This window comes from Dermacentor silvarum, chromosome 9 (genome assembly GCF_013339745.2).
Source record: "Dermacentor silvarum isolate Dsil-2018 chromosome 9, BIME_Dsil_1.4, whole genome shotgun sequence".
NCBI lineage: Eukaryota > Metazoa > Arthropoda > Arachnida > Ixodida > Ixodidae > Dermacentor > Dermacentor silvarum.
The window spans coordinates 16,088,662-16,111,627 of NC_051162.1; positions in this window are offsets into that span (position 1 = coordinate 16,088,662).

Sequence of the window (22,966 nt, forward strand, 5' to 3'; positions counted from 1 at the left end):
TAAGGCTGAATAATCAGCAGCTTGATATTCCATTACAGATTTGGCCACTTTTTCAAAAAATGTGAACATTTCTTCGCATCCGTTACAACCTTTCGTTTGTCTAAATACCTAACCAGTGAAGTGCGCAGGGCCCACCGCATGTTGGCCGTCAAATTAAAACAGCGCTTCTGTGGCTCAATAAAGATGGCCACTTCCAATGTTGATGCCTCCGGACCACTTTTTCAGTTTTTTACTGGCCTTGACGGGAACGCCTTCCCATAATCCCAGAAACAAGGAAGCGCCTAGCTTCAAAGAGAAACCATACCCCTCACGCCATTTTGAATAATCACACTCTTGAGAGAAAAATACTTATACGTTACAAAGCAACGCGGCTCTCGAGTATGCACATTGAGCGAGTTTTTAGTGCTGCGGAAGATATCTTCCTACTTTTTTTAAACGAAAGAAGATTATTGAAGAAAATTCTTAGAAGCAATTAGTGTAAATAAACAATATACCTATGAAGGGCTGCAGAGAACTTACTACAAAAGCTAGGTCAACTCGTTCTAATAATCATATTTTTGCAGTGATAATAAAACGAGGGAGAAAAGTGTCGTTAATGCAATAGATTACTTTATAGTAACGGCTCAGTTACTTTCGTGGGACAGTAACTAGCAAATGTAACCAAAAACATTTTGAAACAAGTAACTAATGAGTCAGTGAGAAAAACTTTATTTCGAATCAGTACATCAGTTACTTTTTTCCCCTTTTTTTTCCTGTAATGGACACGTCTTAAAAATTATGTGCTGTACTGATGGTAATGCAGTTTGTTTCTTCAATGAGCACTGCAGTTCTCCGGGCATCTGTTGATGTGCTGTTTGTTTAATGACTGTCATTACCATAGTGCACCAGATACAGTCAAATGTCCTTTGTTTTCATTACAAGCTTATAACCGCATTAGATGTATAAAATAATGCTAATAAGCCTTTTTTCATCGTACACACTATATGGAGTTTTTATGCTTCTCTCCGTTTAGAACGTACAAATATTTGATATTCGAATCCCGTTTTTTTCTCTCTAATATTTGTATTTAATTGAACATTTTCATTATTCGCACACCCCTAGAGAAAAGCCTTAGATATGCTGCCAAAAGGTGCAGTGAGAACTTCCCTCCCGTCTTTTGTAATTCAATACACGACATATAATTCACTCATTTCAGTGATAAAATTATGACAAAAAAGGATAAAGTGCCATGAAGCCGCACTCAAAAGCTTCAGAGGAAGCTACACTGCAACAGAAAGTAGAAAAAGCGCAGGCAACGGGGCATGTGCAACAAAATTTGTTCGGGAGATTTGAATTGCATGAAAATTTTTATTGGGCTACAGAAGGCTGCTCAAGGTGATTACGATAATTATATGAACAAATAAACCGCTCATGTCATTATTATGCATTAACAATATTGTGACACTCGTAACAATATAACAAAACATAGAAACATAGCACATAGAAAAGTAATTGGCAGTCACCGTCGATTTTGTTATGCTTTGTCTGACAGAAAAGAACGTTATACAGTAACTTAAATTGAAACACGGGTGTTTTCGCATTTCGCCCCCATCGAAATGCGGCCGCCGTGGCCGGGATTCGATCCCGCGACCTCGTGCTCAGCAGCCCAATACCATAGCCACTGAGCAACCAAGGCGGGTTATACAGCAACTTTCACTCATGAAGATCAAGCAGGCAGTTATGAAAAAAAAAATTAAGCTAGTTCCACGCTTGTGAAATGTGATGAAACAGCGGAGTTCTTTCTGCAAGCGTGGTCTATAGCGTAGTGGGTATGACGCTTGCCTTCGGACCGTGAGTACCCGGGTTCAAATCCCGCCTCTCTCTATCTTTCTATATCTGTCTCTTTCTTTTCTCTCTCTCTCTCTCTTGCACTGTTTTTCTTTCTCTTTTTCTCTCTCTGTCTGTCTCTCGCTCTCATTTTCTCTTTCTCTAGCCCATAGCAACACCCAAGACCCGCCTATCCAAGATCTGGCGGGTCATACGAAGTCTTCTGACAACTCCACAAGAACACCCATTCCGTGCCGTGGCTCTACATCAACGCCGGACCGAATTGGAGGTTGCAGAGGACTAGTGTAAATTTATTGTGGACACGTCTAATGCAGTGAGTTCATCGCTTGTCACCATCGCGCCCCCATCACCTGACGAGCGACTCGAAGTACATTTTACGATGCAAGAGCTTGACGCTGCAATTTCTGTTTCCCGACGCTCATCGGCACCAGGACCTGACGGAATCACGTGCGCTGCACTCCGCCATATTGGCACAGAAGCCAGACGTATGCTTCTATTTTTTTATAATGCCACGTGGGAGTCAGGAAATGTTCCAAATAGTTGGAAATGCAGTCGCATTGAAGCATTACTTAAACCGAAGAAGTGCCCTAACGAGCTTTCCTGCTATAGACCGATCGCCTTAGATAGTTGCGTCGGCAAAGTAATGGAAAGAATGGTTTTGTCAAGGATGGAGTGGTTCCTAGAGAGCAATCAGTGCTTTCCTGATTTTATGAATGCTTCGTCGATCGAAGAATGAATTCACCGTCAATCGAGGAACGGCCAGAAGAGGCCGTTCTTCGATCGACGGCGTTATCGACTTGGTCTCCACTGTTGAACCGGAAAGAAGTCACCCTCGGTTAGTTGGAGCTGTTTTCCTGGTTATTAAGGTGCATACGACAATGTTCTGCATTATGCAATCCTTGATGAACTGGAAGATTTAGACGTCGGTGGCCGGCTATATATGCATGGACAGCTAGCTATCTCAGTGGCCGCACCGTGTATATGTCGACAAGTGACGGCGACACCGGCCAGTACGACAATCACCGAGGTGTTCCACAAGCGGGAGTTCTCAGTCCAACTCTCTTGAATATTACACTGATTGGCCTTGCACCTGAACTTCCTAACACGATAAAGATTAGCGCATATGAGGACGACATGCATATGGGCATCTGGAGCTACCCGTCCCCAAATGCGTGCAAGACTCCAACGTGCAGTGACAATCACAGCTAAATATTTGCGGCTTCAAGGCCTTCAGCTCTCAACAGCAAAATCTCCCGTGATTACATTCACGCGAAAACGAATGACCAGGTATCCCATAATTGTTAATGGAATGCACTAACGCTCCACAGATTCCTTGGCGTAATCATAGACCGGGGATTATCTTGGTCAGGACACGTCGCTCTAATGAAAACAAAGCTGAGGAGTTTCGTTCACATCCTTCGCGTCCTCGAAGGAACAAGATGGGGCCCTTCGCAGTCATCGTTACTCCAACTGTACCAAGCGCTATTCATAGGATATATAGGGTACAGTACGCCGGCGCTCTGAATGAAGCATAGGATTTAGTTGTGTGTGCACGCTGGAGAGCATTCAAGCTCAAGCATTGCGCACATGTTTGGGTCTCCCACGATGCACGTCAACCAATGGAACTATAGCGGAAGCTCGAGCTTGTCCGATTGCTGTATACTTGATCTGCGATCCTCTTCGACTGTACCTTCACGTGTTGACCCGACACAAACACCACCCTTTGTCATCGCTCCCTGCTACACACAGGCAGGTTGCAGCTTTTCAAAGATTCTATCGCGTCATCAAAGTATTCTACCGTCAAGATTTTCTCCCGACTGAAATTTTGATAATACCCCCTTGGGTTTTGCCTAAACCGTTTGTTGCTCTGCAGATTCCCGGAATTACAAAAAACACGTACATTGCATCCATTGGCCTCAAGCAGCTGTGTGTCACCTTTATGCAGAGTACGGTGATACCGTACACGTGTATGCGGATGCCTCTGTCACAACATATGTCTTCACTGTAGTCTTCGTCATTCCACATATGATCGTGGCACGGCAGTTTAAACTAGACCATATGACAACATCAACTACCGCAGAATTTGCTGCTATCCGGGAGGCACTTAGATTTCTCTCCAAGGAGCCTCCTGGCGCATGGGACGATATTCCGCGATTCCAAACCGGCTCTTCAAACCATTGACTGTGTTCTCAGGCGGGGCCCGTATTACTGAATGGCTATAGAAATCGCAGAGCTTCTCGACTATGCAAATAGAAATGGGCATATCACCCTTCAGTGGATACCTTCACACTGTGGTGTGAATGGAACGAACAGGCAGACGCTGAAGCGAAAGCTGCTTTAAATAATGCGACTGAAGTACACATTCCATTCTCACTGACAGACACAAATGTCCTACTTCGTTGCGTAATACGCAATTGTACGTTGGAGCACTGGACCCAACCAGACCGTCAACACAAGCGCGTGCATAAATGGGGCCCAGAAATGAAATACTGCATTCCTCACAAGCTCAAAAAAGCCAAACATGCATGGTGCACTGGATTCGCCTTCGTGTCGCATTCACGAATCGTTATAGACATATGATTGGTTGCAGTGACATTAGCCTCAATTGTGAATACTGCCAGGTACCAGAAACACGTGATCATATACTTTGCCGTTGTCCCGCGTACGCGCAAGAACGACAGAAACTGGTCTCTTCAATTGCAAAAGTCGATAAGAGGCCCCTATCAGACCAGTTTTTTTTAGGTCCTTGGCCCAATGCAAACAGCGCAGCCTTGATAACCAGTGCCGCTTTAGTCTTTCTACAAGCCACAGCTGGACACAGCTTTAGCGGTGCCACAACGTTGTAAACTTGTATATACACACCTCCTCCTCTTATCACCATCATTATTGATTAACCATTTTCCTCCCCGTCCCTTGTTCCCACTGTAGCGTAGCAGGCCAGAGAAAGTTACAGCTCAGGCCGATCTCTCTGCCTCTCTGTAAATAAATTTCTCTCTCATAGCAAGTTGTGTTACAATCGTCGGTACAACGCAATCATATGGTGGAGACTGCTTCCCAACTCTCAAACCGCTGCAAACCTCTTAGTATAAATTCGTACACCGACTAAACAAAAGCCTGGCCTATGGTAAATAAATTAATAGGTCGGGAGTCACATCCCCTACCCTTAGTAAGTAGACAAGGTGAGGGCCTGTCGATTTTCTAGCCGAACATTTTGAATATGTCTCAAGTACATCGTACTATACAAAAACATTCCCGAGATTCAAACAACGAAAAGAGTGAGAGCCATTTAACCGCAAAGGTTCATCGAGTGAGGATTACAATTTCCCATTTATTTTAGCTGAACTTAAAGCATCTCTCTCTCTCCCTTGTTGCAACAACTCGGCGGCAGGTGGCGATCGTATTATGTACGATATGATTAGGCACCTACACTCCGCCACAAAAAAAAAAAAAAACCCTGTCTGTTTTCAATGCCATGTGGGTGGCTGGGCTTATTCCAACGTCGTCGAAAGAAGCTAGAATCGTTCTGGTACTTAGACAAGGCAAGGACCCGTCATTAGCCAGCAGCTACTGGCCAATAACGCTACCAAGCTGCCTGTGCAAAGTGTTTGAAAAAAACGTTAAACCGGCGCTTAATCTGTTTCCTGGAAAATAACATAATAGACCCCCTTCAATTTGGTTTTAGAGAGGGAAGGTCGACAACAGACCACCTTGTTCGCATCGAGGCACACATCAGAGATGCGTTTATTCATAAGCAGTCCTTACTTTCAGTATTTCTAGATCTAGAAAAAGCTTACGACAAATGGCGATTCGGGATTCTCCGCGATCTTTCCGCGATGGGCGTCCGTTGGAACATGTTAAACACTATTGAGCTATCTGTCTAACCGCACATTTCGCGTAAAAGTGGGCAATGGTTTATCTAGACCATTTACACAAGCGAATGGTGTTCCGCAAGGGGCCGTGCTTAGTTGCACACTCTTTATTTTAAAAATGAACTCATTGCATTCAGTCATTCCACGCGCAATGTTTTATTCCGTATGTCGATGATGTGCAGGTAAGTTTCAAATCATGCAATATTTCTGTTTGCGAACGACAAGTGCAGCTTGGAATAAAGAAATTGCCTAGATCGTCGGATGAGAGCGACTTCAAAATAAACACCCAGAAAATTACCTGCGTACTTTTCGCAAACAGAGAGGGGTAACACCGCTGCCAAGTATTGCGATCAAGGGAGACCAGATCTTTGTGAGCAGCGCACATAAATTCCTGGCAATCATTTTAGACTAAGCTCATTCCCCATATTAAATATCTGAAGATGAAATGTCTGAAAACAATGAACCTCCTAAAGATTCTAACGCGCCCAACATGATGCAGTGATAGAAAGTGTCCCCTGAACTAGTATAACACTCTTGTCCGTTAGCGCCTTGATTATGGAGCTATAATTTATCATTCCGCAACGCAAAGTGCATTAAAAATCCTAGACCTAGGGAGCGGTTATCCAAGCGTACGCCGATGACAGCATAATCCTAATCCCGGGTGCGAACCGCGCCGCCGTAGAGCGCGCTGCTGATGTGGCTGTGACAGCGGTTGACAGCTGGGATCGGGATGTCAGAGTGGGGATAAATGCCGCGAAGTCGTTTTTCGTGGCGTTCCTTCACGGCTGTAGCGCATTCAGGGGTAACGCGCATAGAGTTGCCATAAGTAATGGCAGGCTACAAAAAAATTTTAGGCGTAGTTTTCGATTCCCCATTGGGCTTTAAATTAAAGACCATGTTGATTATCTTCGAGAAAATGGAAACTAAAATAACCACAATTTTGGGTGTTACAAATTGCACTATTCTGTCAGCCCACTTGTAATTAGAGCTTTACACCGGCAAATGGTTCTTCCTGCCATCATTTAAACGGGGCCGGTGCGGGGTTCGCTTGTGACCCGGCCAACTGTGGATAGTACTCATTGCCAACGTTTCGCATAGAATTTATCCCTACCGGGCATGGGAGCTGCATAACTTCATTTTCTCACCATGCACTCACTTGATCCCACGATGTGATCCAGGAGAGAATGCGTTTATCTGGTCTTTCTGTGAACAGGACTTAATTCTCTGTTGCCATGTAGCTGCTGGTGATTCACCGGAGTGTTCGGAATAGTTGGCATTGGCAGACTGGCCACGGAGAACAAGTCGATTGAGAGGCGGTCCTTTCCCGGACTAAACATGACGCACGGTTTCATGAAGAAGGTCCAGGAGATGCAGTGCAGGTTTCTTCGTGGTCGGAGTTCCCGGACAGCCTACTGAAGCCCAAGGTAATATCGCAACACGGGGTGCCACTAATCAATTTTACTGGAGATTACCGCACAGCGAGAACGGCAGCTCTGCAGGTTCTCGTGCGGGCTGCGCCCTTGCCATTAGAACTGGAACGTATTAGAGCAGAAGTCAATCTTTTCGCTCTCCTCCGGCCCACTTGTTATGACCGGTGTATTGGAAACTCGAAACCGTGCAATACCCGTACATCTGGTTGGACCACCCGGCAGAGAAGTGTAGGTTCGCATATATAATACCTGTGTCACACGGGCATATTTGGAAGGCCTTCCAGTCAACGGCCTTCGAAACGCCACAACTCTATCGACTCAAAGGAGTTGTCGCGCTGCTACACGGCACATTTGAAAGGCCGTTGAGTGGTTCAGGCGTTTCTCGCAAAATTGTGTGGCGCTGCGGATCTTTATTTTCGTTTTCATGTCACCAAAAGTTAAACAATATTAAAACCACTTAAAAGCACTATAATTTGTTTTATGTTTGTTTATACGGCGAAATGGCGGCGATATGACGGCAGCCGGCAGCACATTGAGTAGAGGGAGAGTGTACTAGACAACATGGAGAAACGAATGAACACAAGCACGTCGCTGTTGTCGAGAGTATGTACAGTTTACACATGTCAAGTGGTAAAAATACTTTATTGAATAATCAATAACACTCATATATAGTGTTTTTAGAGCATTTTGGTTCGATTTGTTTTTTCTAACCACGAGTACGAGCACACTGTGAACGAGAGGGCATGTTCGCGTTGTTTCCGCTTCCGTAGCTCAAAGGCCATTGAGATTTCGATAGAGTTGTGGAGTGCTCCGTTGACTCGATAGACTATTGACTCGACGGCCTTCGAAACCGCTCGTGTAGCAGTTCGAACTTGACCTTTGAGTCAACTGACTATCGGTTGGAAGGCCTTCGAAACGCCCGTGTGACACGGGTATAAGACTGACGGTCCGAGAAGCAGATATTAAGTCTGCTGCGAATGCAATCCATGTGCACACGGACGGCTCATACACAGAGCTCTCTTACTGGGACTGCCTATGTGGTGATGGGTTCTGAAAACCGCCTTTGGAAAGTGGGCAGGTTCAAGGTAGAACAGGCCAGTGGATCGTACTGTGCGGAAGCGACCGCCTTCCCTGAGGCGCTTAATTACCTGGTAGCGACGCGATCCGCGGGCCTCGTCAACATCTACTCGGATTGCCTATCTCTGTTGTCTGCAATTGCGGAGCTCGCTCACAGTGACGCGTGCGTGGTACGCATAAAACAGGCGCTGAGGCGTCTGTCAGAAAAACTCAACATAGGTCTGTACCACGCGCACGGACACTGCGGTGTCCTCGGAAACTAACTGGCCGACGAGGCGTCTTCGAGTGCGGCGAGGTCTGGACTGCCGCGCCGCGCTAGGGCATCCATCCGCTCCATCAGACGTTAACTGCACAAAGAGATGCGATTGGTGTCGCACTTGGCGTGCGGACCACACAGATACGCAAACCTCTTTTGGATACCTACTATCTCAGAAATCCCAGCCTTCTGCCCACCTACCAAATCGTATCAACAAAGGTCACGGTAGATTTCCTTACTACCTGCACTGTTTCAGCCTTGCCTAGAACATCTCATTACCCTGTGGGTTGGTAATAGTCCATTGGTCCTGCATTACCTAAGGGTGTGTAACCCTGACGGCGGCGCTGGCGGCGCTGGCGGCACAGATCGCTGGAGCTACGGACGGGCGCCTGGACACGAATGCGTACCCACATATACTAAAGATTAAAAGGAATCAGGCCCCTTTCTCTGTATGAAGATCGAGTCTGAAATGGGTTCACACAGAGATAGGAACGGTGGCTCTTGCGCTGTCCGGTGCGCTCCTGCGATTTCTTAGCTACCAAGTTAAGACATTACGCATTTTTTTCAATGGAATATTTGGAATAAACAACCGAGATACGCTGAAACGTACCCTGTCTAGACTCAGGGCCAAACACACTGGCATAGCTATTAGATTGCACTAATAGTTTTGGCGAAGCGTCAGGTACATATAGGTAATCATAAAATGATATATGAAGCACTTGATGAGGTTTGAGTTATCGTACTATTTCTCCATTTCTCAAGTTCATCGTACAAATCGTTACCAAGGCATTCTTCAGCTTCTGAAATCGAAAACTGTTGTCCCACCTCCCGCTCTTCCGTCTTTTTCCAGTAATGTAACGCCCCCTCCTTTAGAGCTTTCGGCAGCTGAAGTGCGCCTTGCACTCTATGCAGTTTTGACGAGGCTACAGTTTTTCTCTCTTGTAGCAAGCCCCACCTCGATAGATGATCTTCGGACCATTTATAGAGTTTTTGTGGTAGACACCAAAAAACAACATAAAGAGTAACACAGATTTACAACACAGAATCGAAGCCAACGCAAGCGCTCTCGCTACGTTGATCATCACAGACTATATCACTGAAGTCCTAAAGTTCTTGTCAATCCCCCCTCATGCGATTCTTCAGCTGCATGCTCTCTAGATGACTTGCATAAAGAGTTTGATCTAATCTTTAAGACTTACTCCATACGACTGTCTTCTCCGTTTAAAGCGTCAACTGCTTTAAAGGTTGACGAGTCCTTATTTACAGAAGGGGAAGTCGCTGTTGCCATTAGATTGCTTTCTTCCAACTCTTCCCCCGGTCCAGATAATGTTTCAACTTCTGAACTTTTAAATAATCCACCTAGTATATTAACACATAGCTTTAACTGGATAGCTTTTTAGCTTAGTTCCTAAAAAAAAAGTTGTCGCAGTTTCACCTGAAAGGCGAAGCATCAATTGCGATAGCAAATTTGTAGAGAGCTATACGGAGTAATGATCGTAGCTTTATCAGCTGTATTAACTTGGACATGCAGCAGCACCGGCAACACGCAGAACTGTTGTCGACGCCGTCGGCGTTTTGCCCACGTTCGCACAAAATGCGTGCGGCGTTGGTGACTGTTGCCGGAGCCTCTGATATAAATAGGTACTTGGTGCCGCAGCTAAACGTCCCCTCCCTTCCCTCCCCCTCCCCCCCCCCCCCCACGGCCTTTCGTGCGTCAGAAGAAGGCGCGTTTGCTCTACATATATGGTGATTGTAAAGGAGGAAAGAGACGCCTACTTCTGCAGCCCTTAAGGGAGCACGGCACAGAACGCGCGTTTGTTCTCCGCCGTGCGTTCACTCCCCGTGAAAGCGCGCGTCCCTCGCGCCCTTTCACTCGCACATACAGCGTTCGGCGGCGCGCGGCGACGATTTCATCTCCATTGACGTCATACGGAACCTCACGGCGACGGCGACGGCAACGGCGACGCGGACGGCAGAAATCTGCTTTGGAGTGTCCATATAATTGCTATCGCAATAAAATACGAAGCAGAGTAGAACGGTATTTATACCTAAGAAATCCAACCCAGAGAGTCCGGGTTATTTCAGGCTAATTTCAGTCTCTCCTGCTCTTTTGAGCTTATTTTTCAAGCTCCTACTATGTAGGTTGAGTGCCACTAATAATTCCCACAAATATCAATCAGGTTTTGCTGAAGACTGCCGCAATTCCCATTTACTCCTTTTACAAGCGCTACTGAGAATACTTAAACTTCTAGACAGGCTTCTTCGCTGTTAGTCTTTATTCATTTATTATTAGTTCTTTATTTGCATTAACATTTATTAGAATTTATTTATTGATTATTAATATTTAATGTTTTATCTACCCCCTCAATTTACTGGTAAAGCTAAGGGCGTCGGCACTTAATTTTCCCATGTGGAGGACTTGCGTTTTTTTTTTTTACGGACAGTGAAAATAAAGCGTATCGCTACAGCTAATACATATTACACACATTGCAGTACATTCTACCAAATGTATCAAAAACATTTGTGTGAATTCACACGGGCATGCGCAAAGTAGGATCAGAAAACGTCCACCATCGATGTTTTTTCAAAGAGACAATGTGCTCCCAATGCACAATGCACAGGAGTTCTTGTATTTCGCCTCCATCTAAAGGCGGCCACCGTGACCGGGATTAGATCTCGCGCCCCCGGGCTTTGCAGCTCAACGCGAAAGACAGTTCGCCGCCACGGCGGGTAACACTCTTATGTCGTGCAAAGGGAGCAGGCTGAAAACTCCTGGTGGAGAAAGTTAAACCGGAATGTCCCAGTACAGCGTGCCTCACAACCACATCGTGGTTTTGGCACGTCAAATCCCCAAATTTAATTTTTTTTTCATGTTAGGAAGTTGAGACTGCTTCGAAAACATGAAAGAAAAAAAATGTAAAACAGGCACGGCGATATGTAGCAGGTATGTAACGCGTCGCTTGTGCCCCCTCTGCGCCGGTCTCTAGCACTGCACTTGTTTTCCTCTCATTTTCTCCAGTAGTAACACGGGGCTGCAAGAACAAAACTTTCCGAGTTGCAATAGGCGGATCGGCGAGAGAGTGCAAAAACCTGCAACAAAGCTCTGGTTCCACAAGCGGTCGGACAAATCACGGGCGAAATCCCACTAACTAACCTTCTTCACTTCCAGACAAGGCCCGTATCTGTTTGATAAACTTTCTAGCATTACCCTTTGTTCATGTGTTCCATGCCAGCCACTACTCTCGGTCGAGGTGGTTGGACGATGACGGCCGAAGCACAAGAGGCGCGCCGCCGCACCCACGTGCCTGGCCATCCTTTCCGTGAGAATTTTTCTCGTCACCCATTGTTCAGCTGTTCAGTTCCGGGAATGCCGTACTGGTACACTCGTTCATCGTCTCGTCCACTGTAACTCGGCCCACTATTTGCTGCTTGCTCCGCCTCAAGTCTCAGGGGGTTGAAAAGGCCCGCGATAGGTGCCAACTTGCAGATCTGTCGCCACAAGTCGTTTCAGTCAATTGGCTTTTCCCTGCCATTGCACTAGACAAGCGCGTCGGTGACATAGCTTAGCCATCGTGGTCGGGAGCCGCCATTCCTTGCACCTCGTTTCGGCAAACGACGTTGATACTCATCGGGCTCCTTCGCTTGGGCGCAGCAGCGTCGTTCAGCGGTCCATCCACCAACATCAGTGGAAGCAGTCCTACATTGTTAAGTCTGCAATGGACGCTGACAATCGTGTATTTATCAGTAATGCCAAGAGACCCGGCTACGTCCGAGCCAATGTCTAGAGACCAACCTCCCACACGGAGCGGCTCACCAGTAACACTTCCACACGCGCATCCTTCAACACAAGCGGAGCTTTGGTAAGTGAACCGAAGGACCTCGGTGTTTATCTTTCGATTTCATATATTTCTATCTCCCACTTTCTTTTTCTGCCGGTGAAGCGGGCAGGGTCTGGGCGCAGTGTCAGAAAAAGACGTACCGGAAGAACTTGTGCAATTCTCGGCCAGTGGATGTGCAAGGTAGATATAGTGACAACTCTTCTCGCGTATGCGTGCGTGTCCGTCGGCTCATAGTGTCATTCTTATTTTCGTCGATTCGCAGGTACGCGGAAAGCGAGCACACCATGGCAGCCACGCAGGCCGCGACGACGAGTGACCCTAGTTTTCCCCAGAGATTTAGTTAAGTTGGATTTATTGGCGCAAAGCGGCTACGGCTATGCTGCGCCAGACACAGGGTGATAAAATTTCCTTCTTAAATGGAGTATACACTGTAGTGATTAAAACTTACTTAAAAACCCTGTTTCGTCAAGGAAACTTATCACGTGAGCGCATAATCTCCTAACAGCAACATGGGGTGAAGTGGAGTGTCTGACTGATATAATCCTCGGAAGTATTTTTTCCTAAGCCTTTCGAGATGCGGACATGTTATTAAAATATGTATTACTGTTAATGGTTCATGGCATTTATCACGTGTTGGTTCCTCCTCTGCCAAAAGGTAATTATGTGTCATGTGCGTGTAGATAATCCGAAGTCGACAAAGTATTACTTCGATGAAACGTTCTTGATGATAGCATGTCTTACACTCCCGAAGGACAGGTTTAATACGTGGAAGTTTGTTGTTATCTTTCAATTTCCATTCGCGTTGCCAGTTAGAATGGAGTGCCTTGCGAACAGCTTGGCATCCGTCCCCAGCAGGTATATTAACTTTTGAAGTATTCATATATTTTGCCGTTGCTGCACATTCATCCGCCTTTTCATTTCCTGGGATCCCAGCATGGCTTGGCACACAGCAGAAACGAATAGTCTGGCCTTCACTTAGAAGTAGCCTCTTGATTTGAGAGTCTTCCCGCATGTAAATCGTTAAAGAATGAAGTCTGTTTGAAAAAAGAAACGACTGATTTTGTCAGCGCTCCTTTAGACCATTTCCATAATTCTGTAAGTTGGCCTCCCTGCATTGATGTGTCTTTTATCCATACACGCGGTGCATATGAGCCTCCTACAGTCCCAGCGGCTGCTGTCGAGCCACAAGCAATCTACTGGACCACAGCAGAATCAGCAACACCTGCTGACACCATCCATGCCGGGAGGCAACGCCCCTCCCCCCCCCCCCCCCCCTTCCCGATTAAAGGCATGAGTAAACAGCGATCTTGTATGGGGCCGCTGGCTCACAGTTTGTACTGAAAGGAACTGCGGGTAGTAAAATCGGACGAAGAAGGTTATCTCGTGGTGATGCCAGATACACGCATTCTGATAGAGCTTGGGACGTAATGCACAAGTGCTTTAAGGAAGTAAAAGTAAAGCCACCGGACATGAAGAAACGCGCGGTAGCGTTGCTAGAAAAATGAGTTACAGAAGCTGGTTTCGCTTTCAAAAAAGAAAAGGGCCCCACACTAGCAGTTTTCCTCACGGCAAGGACACACAAGCAAGGTATTCCGTTTAGAGCAATAGTGTCAGAGCACAACTCGGGGAAGTTTCTTGTGTCTGCTTTCCTTCAAAAAATGTTCGCGCCCTTGACAGCGAATGGCCCATTTTGTCAAAAATTCTGAGGAGGTGGTGCACTATATTTCAGGTATTAAGGAAGGGGATTACAAGGAGTTTAGCATAGACATCCAAGGCCTGTATTATTCTCTGCCGCAGGATGTTCTACTACAATGTGTGAAGGAATTTGTGGAACAGGTCAGCGATGAAGTTGCTTTGCGTAATGACAGTGGAATGTCGCTAGAAAAATTTCTAGAAGTACTTTGCATGTACCCGGAAAGCGCGTATGTGCAATTTAAAGATAGTGTTCCTTTAAACAATGGGGTACGCATAGGGTCGAAAGTAGCCCCAGTGCTGAGTACATTTTTTAATATTGTAGACAGACTTGTGAATTACGATTTGGGTGGCAATTAAGGCACTAATAATATTCACATATGTAGATAATTATTTGGTCTTACGCTTTAACACCGATTTAGATGTTTTGACATCACGTGTGTTGGAAGTGTTCACGATAATGGGCAAAGGGCTAGTTTTCACACATGAAGTACCAACAGAACGCATGTTCTGTTAATAGTAACAGTTCAGTTACTATTATGTGCTCAATGCTTCATGCGCACCAGTTTTTAGAATATAAAAGAAATGTAGCGTATCAAATTCCTTTCAAGTGTGGGCAGTAGTATGTTGGTCAGACTGGCCAGTGCATAAAATGTAAAGTTAAGGGAACACCTGGCCAGCTTGAAAGAAAGGCCCTACACGCATTTGGAAATGCTTTGTGCGCAATGTTTTTTGAGCCCGTGTAGGCCTTTGTTTGACCAAACCGCTATTTTATATGTCCATCCTAACACAACGAGACAAATTGTAGAAGCTTGGCACATATCTAGACTGCAACGAGCATGTGTTAATCATCCGTCTCTCGCTTTGAATGACAGCGAAATTAACGTTCTCAACAGTGTGCCGATTAAGCTGCATTTCTTATTGTTTTTATCGCGTGGAACGTGTGCTCAGTTGCCCACGGGGAGATCATGAGATGGTTCTCGAGGGTATATATTCCTAACACAGCACATATACTATAAAGTTCAGTTGTCAGTCTGCGCTGGTTTTTGGATCCTTTTCGTGCTGTTGTTTAGTGTTCAACAATTTTCCACGAAGAACTCGTATTGCAAGCGATGCGATGTCATCGGAACGACGCTGAAGGGTGCGAGGAGGAACGCACGAAGTCGGGTGGCCGCCACCATGACGTGCTTCCCCGCAAAGCTTACACAAAATCGTACGCCGGGGCAGCGTGGCAGCTTACGCGTCAGAGGCAATCGTCAGCAGGCAGTGCGCAGTCAGAGACTGACTTCCCACCACTACCAGAGGCCTCAACCTCAAGGATGCAAGTGCCTCGTGGGCTAAGGCCTCAAACCAAGACTACTGGGTAGGGGTTGTCACCGCAGAAAGTGGAAATGGCAGCGAAAACGAGCCAAGTGCGACGTGCAAAAAGGTGACCACGAGCGAGCCGTCAAACTCATCAACCATGGAGGGCCCCGAAAAAGTGGATAAGAGTGCAACGCAATCCAAGTCTGTCGCGACCACGACTCAGTTTGACACCACGCAAGCAGACGACTCAGCGTTCAATCGTAGTGCGATGTATCACATCGAATTTGGTCGCAAACCATGTCGTCCGCAGTTGTCCCAAAGTTACAGTGCATGGCCTGCTTTTTCAGCTCCAAAAGGAACTGTTCGAATGGCTTCGCCTCGCCCTGCACTCTTGACCGAAACACATACCGTTACATCTTTCTGTTGCTCGACGCATAACTCTTCTAACTTTGCGACGACCGTGGCGTCCGTAGTCTTCTCGGTTCTCTTCTTCGGCAAACGAAAAAGTCTTCATCACTCCGATTGCGTCCTCAACGGCAACGCTAAGGAATAGCGCCGATTTTGCTGCTTCTGATGTTGGCTTGCTGATAGCCGACGTTGCTTGCAAAATGAGCAAATTTCTGCTTGAGAGCTTCCAATTTCGGCCGCCGTCTTTAAACGCAGTAGTTCTGGCGGCCTCAGGCTCTCCATTTTTGCGTCAAGCGGCACGTAGCCAGCAGCCGTTGCAAGTCCTACGCGCGCGGGGTTTCCGCAGTGAAGTGATGGAGCCTTATCCCAGTTCCGACACCATGTTTCGTCTCGTGGCGGATGAAGTGTCGAACGCTAGTGTCAAGCAAGCAGTGGGGCATGCTATTTATTGAACGAGCGTATATAAAGCGCAACAGGGACAAGGGGGTTAGGACGGAAGGAACACGGTTGTCGCGTGAGGGCGAGGGCACGGCGATATCTTGCGCATATAGATTGCGATACGCTACGTTACAATACGACACAAGCGGGAACGAAACGCGATGCCGAATCGTTCGAATAACCCCCCTGACACCCAAGACCAATTGCAACAAACAGGATAATCAAACACCGAGAATGCTTCTAGCTACGAAGGTAAACCCATCGTCAGTAGCGGGCGATACGTCATTCCGGAGAGCGCCGGCTCGGATGCCTCCTCACAAAGAAAGGCAAAGAAAGAAGGCATTAAGCGGCACGACAAACAAAAGCCCCAAAAATGGACGAGACAGCCCTGCCATGAACACAACACTCCTTAGGTGCCCAATCAGCAGGCAAACACAGGCACCCATCAAGATCAAATTGAAAAAGGGGAAAAAAGAAATGGCGAAGAGTAAAAAAGAACGTGAAAACTCAGGAGCGCAAAAGGCGCAAGAAAGAAGATAAACAGAGCGATAACGAAATCAAACTGTCAGCCACAAACAAAAAAGTCGCAGGTTTGCCCGATAGCATTGGTTTCGCTAGCAAATTAGTAGACAGGTATACGATGTAAGGATATTACTCTTATCGGCCGTATAAACTTTCATTTACCAACTAAATAAACAATCACGGTGTCATCTCGCTCGATGACCGCGGAACCTTGTCAAAACGCTGCAGTCAGGAAGCGCGGAAGCAGCAGCGAGCGTATTAACCTTGCGTGCTGCCTCGCTTCAACGCAAACTAAACGTCGAAAGCACAAGGCATAACGAAGCTGCCGGCACTGGGCGTACTTCGTCCACATTGCAGATCGCTGTCAAAAGACGGCGCCGCGAGGGCAGCAGGAGCCGCAGCCAAAGTAGAACACCGCCCCCCCCCCCCCCCCCCCCGTGCTTCCCTCGCGCGCCACAGCAAACGGCGCGCTTCCGCCCCGCCTTTCTCCCTCGCGCGCACGAGATTGAGCTGCAAACGTCGGCTGACCCTCGCAAGCTTTCACCCGCACATACAACGTACGGCGCCAAACTGGGATCTACACGTAGCGACAGTGAAACAAAGGGGGGAAAACAGAAGAACCTACGAAGCCTTCCCCGATTTTGACCCTTTTCGCGGCGATCCCATGGGCGCTGCCATGTTTGATCACGTGGTGACGCGTCCATTGCTTCCCTCAACTGCCTCCTTGTTTACAATGGAAGTGTATGACGCCGGCGCGGCTTAGAAAACCTGTTTTCGGAGATATCGTAGACGGTGACTAGGTGGACGACATGAAGCTTTGATCACAGCTTCAGAGAACATGCAAAAGCGCTTTCGGAGCTGATTAAGCTATGTCCAAACGGCGCAAGCAGCGTATATTGCGCTTCTTCTAAAAGCGGAGCTAAATATATATTCCAAGTTATCCAAACATTCCGCTCATGAATTCAGTCAGGATTAGTGTGTTTTGCTCTTTGTTCTTTATTCGGCAAATATTTTGAAGCGGTGGCTTGTCAGTTTCTGACTCAGTGAAGTTGCTCGATGCGGCCACTAGCTGATTATTTTCTGCCTAATCGCTCGCGGGTGTGCTCAGTTCCGATAGATTTGTTCTTGCTGCGCACAAGGCTTGAAACGTATACCTGTTTTGTACATTGTAATACCTTGTAGCAAATGTATATTACAGCTAGTAACTCGCTTACTCTTGTGGACCGTCGCGAAACATTCAGCTTCGACCACTCGTGTGGCATCGGTGTAGTCCGTCATTTATTGTGCGTATGCAGTGCGCATATATTCAAGTGTTCGCCCATTCACTTATTCTTGATACGTTGGCGATAGAGTGGGCGTAAGTTTTCCTGGCATTTGGGACAGGTGTGTATATAGATAACGTGCGCGATACTTACTATGACAGGAAGCGGCGCTACTCCCTTTGTCATTGTTTAACGAGTGGTACTACTCTTGCCGACGTTCTGGCGATGAAGCCCTTTCTTCGAAGGTTAGCGATACAAGGCTGGTCGATGAGCAAATTTCTGTATCATCGATTAATGTCGTACATCACGAAGTGCCGGTAACACGTTCGGACAGTTGCAGCAGCGGTCCGCGAACTTGGCCACACAGATTCATTATATTCCTCAACATGCCAGTCACTATTTTTGCAGCGAACTGCTGCACACGTCTTCAATCCACATGATTCAATGTAGCATGATTGGAGCACAGTGTGTTAGCGAAAACTGAGTTGCATTTCCGACAGCTGATCGCACAGAAGCAAGGTAGAAGCGGTAATAGTTTCGTATTTGTGCGCGGTCGCTGAGGAGACGTATGGCGCGCCGCCGTGAGCGTCATCTCGTTTCTCCAAAACAAACTGCTCCGCGAAAAGGGTCAATACGGTAACACGGCGTCATCGGCTAGTGAATGGATATTGCAAAGCACATACGCAGGAAACCGAGGGGAAAACACGCGCTTTAACCAGGTTACCGAGGTCGTGGTTATTTTAGCTGTGGAGTGCATCAGCGCTACTTGCCAGATTGAATATCTAGAATTGTAAAAGTTTTGTCATTGGAATGGTGCCAAATGTCTTATTCACGTTGCCCACATGCCGTGGTTGATTACATGCACTAAGTACACAATGTGCTTCATTGCTGCATGCCACAGCTTCGGTGCAGAAGGCTCGTGCCACAGCTACCAGATACAAGTATTGCACTACTACGTGCAATATATTAGAATCCCCCCCCCCCCCCTTGCTCCGTTAGGTTAAAAACTGATGAAAACAATCCACTGCGTTTCCTTTAAGGCGAGATGTTCACAAGCCGCAGCAATTGGTCCGTTTTGACAGACATAATAGTGTCTACATGCTTTTGAACAGGAGATAAAACTTCGGCACACCACAAGACGTGGTTGCGTTTAACGGTGCGAATGGGGTTGATGAATTCTTTTCGCTCACTGATGAATTTGTGGTACGGATAACCGATACCACAGAGGAGCCTTCTGCACAGATGACACCAATGAACGAACAACCTGTGTCGATATATTTATAGGAGGTTATAAAATGCGCATTAATAATGTGTGGAACGCGGCATTCGCTCGCTAGATTAATAAGACTCGAGCCACTAGGGCACTCAACAACCCCGTCAGCGTAAGGAGCGGCTCCGCGTTTAACGAAATAGCGCATGTAAGGGGTTTCCCTGCTACTTTCTTAATGTTTTACACGATTAAAGTCCAATTGGATTGGATTCTTTTTGCCAATGTGGCCTGCCAAAGCGCTGGACGCGCATAGGAACGGGACACAAGTGCAATTTCCGGGAGTCTCCCGGGTAATCCGAGCAGGTATGCAACAGTCCTTCAAGACTTACCTTTACTCAGTGCCGGCAGAGCCTGTTGTTGTCTAGCTACAAGCGGCGGCTGCGTCTGCCGCGGCTCCTCCTACCGGGGCTGCTGATTGTCGGGAATTCGATGGTGCGCTGGTCGGTCGCCTGAATATCACCAGTGATGGCAGAAGGATTCGACGGGGTCTGGTCACATAGGGTGAAGAGCAGCTGAGCAGAATGCTGTCCTGATTCTAATGCATGATAGGTAACAGGAAAATGTCAAAAAATATGTAAAGGTTTCTGTCAAAACAGAAACCTTTACATATTCCATTGTAAAGGCAGAATTGCAAGGCGGACACACGTGTTTAAGCTCATAAAGTTGATTTGCGTCAATAAAACGGGCCCATGCGTTGGCATCTTCGTTCTCATCAATGTACTGCCCAATTGACATTGCCGCGGTATTTTTTTTTAACTGCACCAAGCTTTCAAAATATACCAATATCAATCTTGGTGACATTGCGATCAATGGAGTGTGCAGATTGGAAACCTCTACATACGGAGTAAGTTAAGAAGTCTTGTGTGTAATTAACGAAGCTAGGTTGACTTTATAATAACTGAGGTTAGGTGGCTATAAAGCACATGAGTAGTTTGGAGACCGTCCTCGTCATTACCTAGCTGAGTGAAGTTATTTGTATTAAACAAGCTCCTATAAGCGCTACGCGCATATATGTTTTGCATTTAAGCTCTTTGAAAGCGTAGCTGACGCGCCGACCCTTTTGTGATGTTGTAATTGTTATCAATGGCATGGCCAAGTGGGTTGATTGCGACCAGTCCGCCTTCGTTATTATTTATTCACTTTGCTTTTATTGAAGGCAAGTAGTTTAATTTTTTGAAGTCGATCTAGCAGAGTGCGTGTGCCACCGAAAGTATGCGGGGCCGCAGAAGCGATATGGCGCAATGATGCTGCAGGTTTAGCGCGTCACCGGCATCTACACATTGCGCTGCCGCCGAAGAAAGAAAGACAACGAAGGTCAACCGCTAGACAGCTCCTCGCGACGCCGCGCCTATGGTGACGGTGCATGAATGTATTATTAACTCGATACACAATAAACTTCAAATTACTGCTTTTCGTCGCTGTGTCAAGCGAAATGAATAAAATGCGTAGGTAGGACACAGAGTGCCTCAATTTCCAGTATTTCATTTGTTAATTCGGGTTTAATGGCGCAAGAGGGACTAAGGTCATGCTGCGCCAGCCACAACATATTACAAAATCAAATGGTAAGGCAGCAAAAGCTGCGTTACCTTATAGTCTATGTAAATAACCGGTTTCATTTGAAAAGTTGTTGCACCAAGTTTGGGGCTTTGCATTCGTTTTGTGACTTCAAAAACCACAGCCGAAAGTACAAACATGCGATATTGCCTACACACAAGACTAATACCTTACTACTTGTTTCTGCAGTTATACAACTAGGTGAAGCTGTATTGCTGCACTTACCTTCACCTTCATCCTCCGTATGTTCCTTTGCTGGCGGCATGGTGACGCGGGAAGCCGTTGCTGGCATCTCCCTCTGCACGGCACTGGCTGCACTCCTGGGTGCAATTTTGGGAACGTAGTTCACGCACCTTGCATAATCCGACAGGTCCTGCAGTATTTGCTCTTTTGCAGCATATTTCTCCTCCTTCCGTGACCTGAAAAGACAACAGCATGGATGTTACAGCAGGTCCGCCGTTTTCTGAAACGCGTCGCTAACGCCTTGGCGACACGCAGGCGACACGATAGCGAACGTGTTATCAAAAGGTGCTGCATTAGCGAACGATTACGAACATAAACACATGTTACTTCATATTGGTGTTATACTGCATAATATGTACGGACAAGAAGTCGAAAGAACTCACTGTTTTAAGTTACTTGTGTCTTGTTGCCTCCAATGTCGAATTAGGAGGACCCCGAAGTGTCAGCTCGCGTCCGAGCGCTCGCTTCAGGTTCGCAATCGCAGTCATCCATTCCAAATCGTCGCCAAACAGTCTCGTTGCTGAAACGTCTCGCAGTATACAGAGGTCCTCTTCAGTGGTGAAACACCTCCGAGGTTTTTTCGCCCGCAAGCGAGCCAGCGCCGCGTCTGGAGACGGCGCCGACGAGATACCACTCCTGTCCGTGCGCATGGCCGCCATTCGCTTCTGAACAACGCTGGGCCGCTGCGCGCTCCGCTGGGGCTCGAGCAAGCGGCCCGATCCGTAAATACGCTGGCCGCCCCAGCGTACCGCAAATGCGCACTCGCCCGTGGGGCCCGCTGGCCCGTAAACCCGCTGAGGTTTCTGATATCTCCCCGAGAACGACCTACAGGTGCGCTGCGAGCGCCGCTCGCGTGACATCAGGGCACGGACTCGCGCCTGTCGTCTGCTGCCGTTCGGGCGCTTTCTGCAGTATTTCCGTTTGTTCGTTGTCGTTCCCTGTGCTTGTATACTTATGACGATCATCTCAAACAGATTTTTACGACGTCATCATTCGCGCAAACTTATTCAGAGCTTATTTCCTAGACGAGAATTTATTCCTCAAGGGCAACGCTGCAGTGGAAGGAGCTCAGACCAGCCCATTGCGTGTTTTTCATGCGCGGATCTAAATTTCGCAGATTGAGGGACTAATAAAAGAAGCATCAATAGCACGTGACTAATAAAAGCATAAAGGCATAAAAATAGCACAGAAGAGTCCAGTTAGGGTACCATATCTGCAGTGGTGCAACGAGCAATTAACTATGTCTGCTACATATTACTGCACATTAAAACGTGTTTGCTTATGACGAGTAGCTCATGGTATATTATCTAATTTTTCATTTCTTCACAGAAACGCTCAGCAGTAACACGAGCACCTGACACTGCAATACCCGAACATCCTACGAAACAAAAATTATGCGTGGCTCTGCTATCGCAAACACCAGACACGAGCGTTGCTGTTGAAAGCCTAGTAAAGTAGTGGCAAACCACACACTTAGGCCTACTTTTGCTGGGCTTCCTCCATCTCCGCTGGTCTCTGGTGTTTGCAATAGCAGAGCCACGCCAAATTTTTTTGACATGGCAGTGCAGATTGAGAATGCTAAGATTTTTTCGCCTACGCGAACTCTCGGTTGCCCTCTATCTAAACTCGGAATATTTTTTTCTGCGACACTTGGTTTCAGCTTCCCGAACTCTCGCTTCAGGATCGGATCTTTGTCGACGCTTCCGTTCACGATCACCTTCTCCACGGCGAATGCCACTGAACGTACCTGCTATTTCCGGTTGCATTTATCGCACAGTCAGACATACTTTTTTGCTACCAGCACTAAATGACATAAAACCGATGTGCTATTGCGCAATAAAAGCACGTCAAAAATACTTGGACTGATGTCAAATTTAGGTAGGTTCTTGTAAACAAAGCAAATTAATTGCAAAGGAAATTAATTGCTTTAATAAGAAAGTTTGGTAGACTGGGTGGGAATGAGAACCTCGGGTA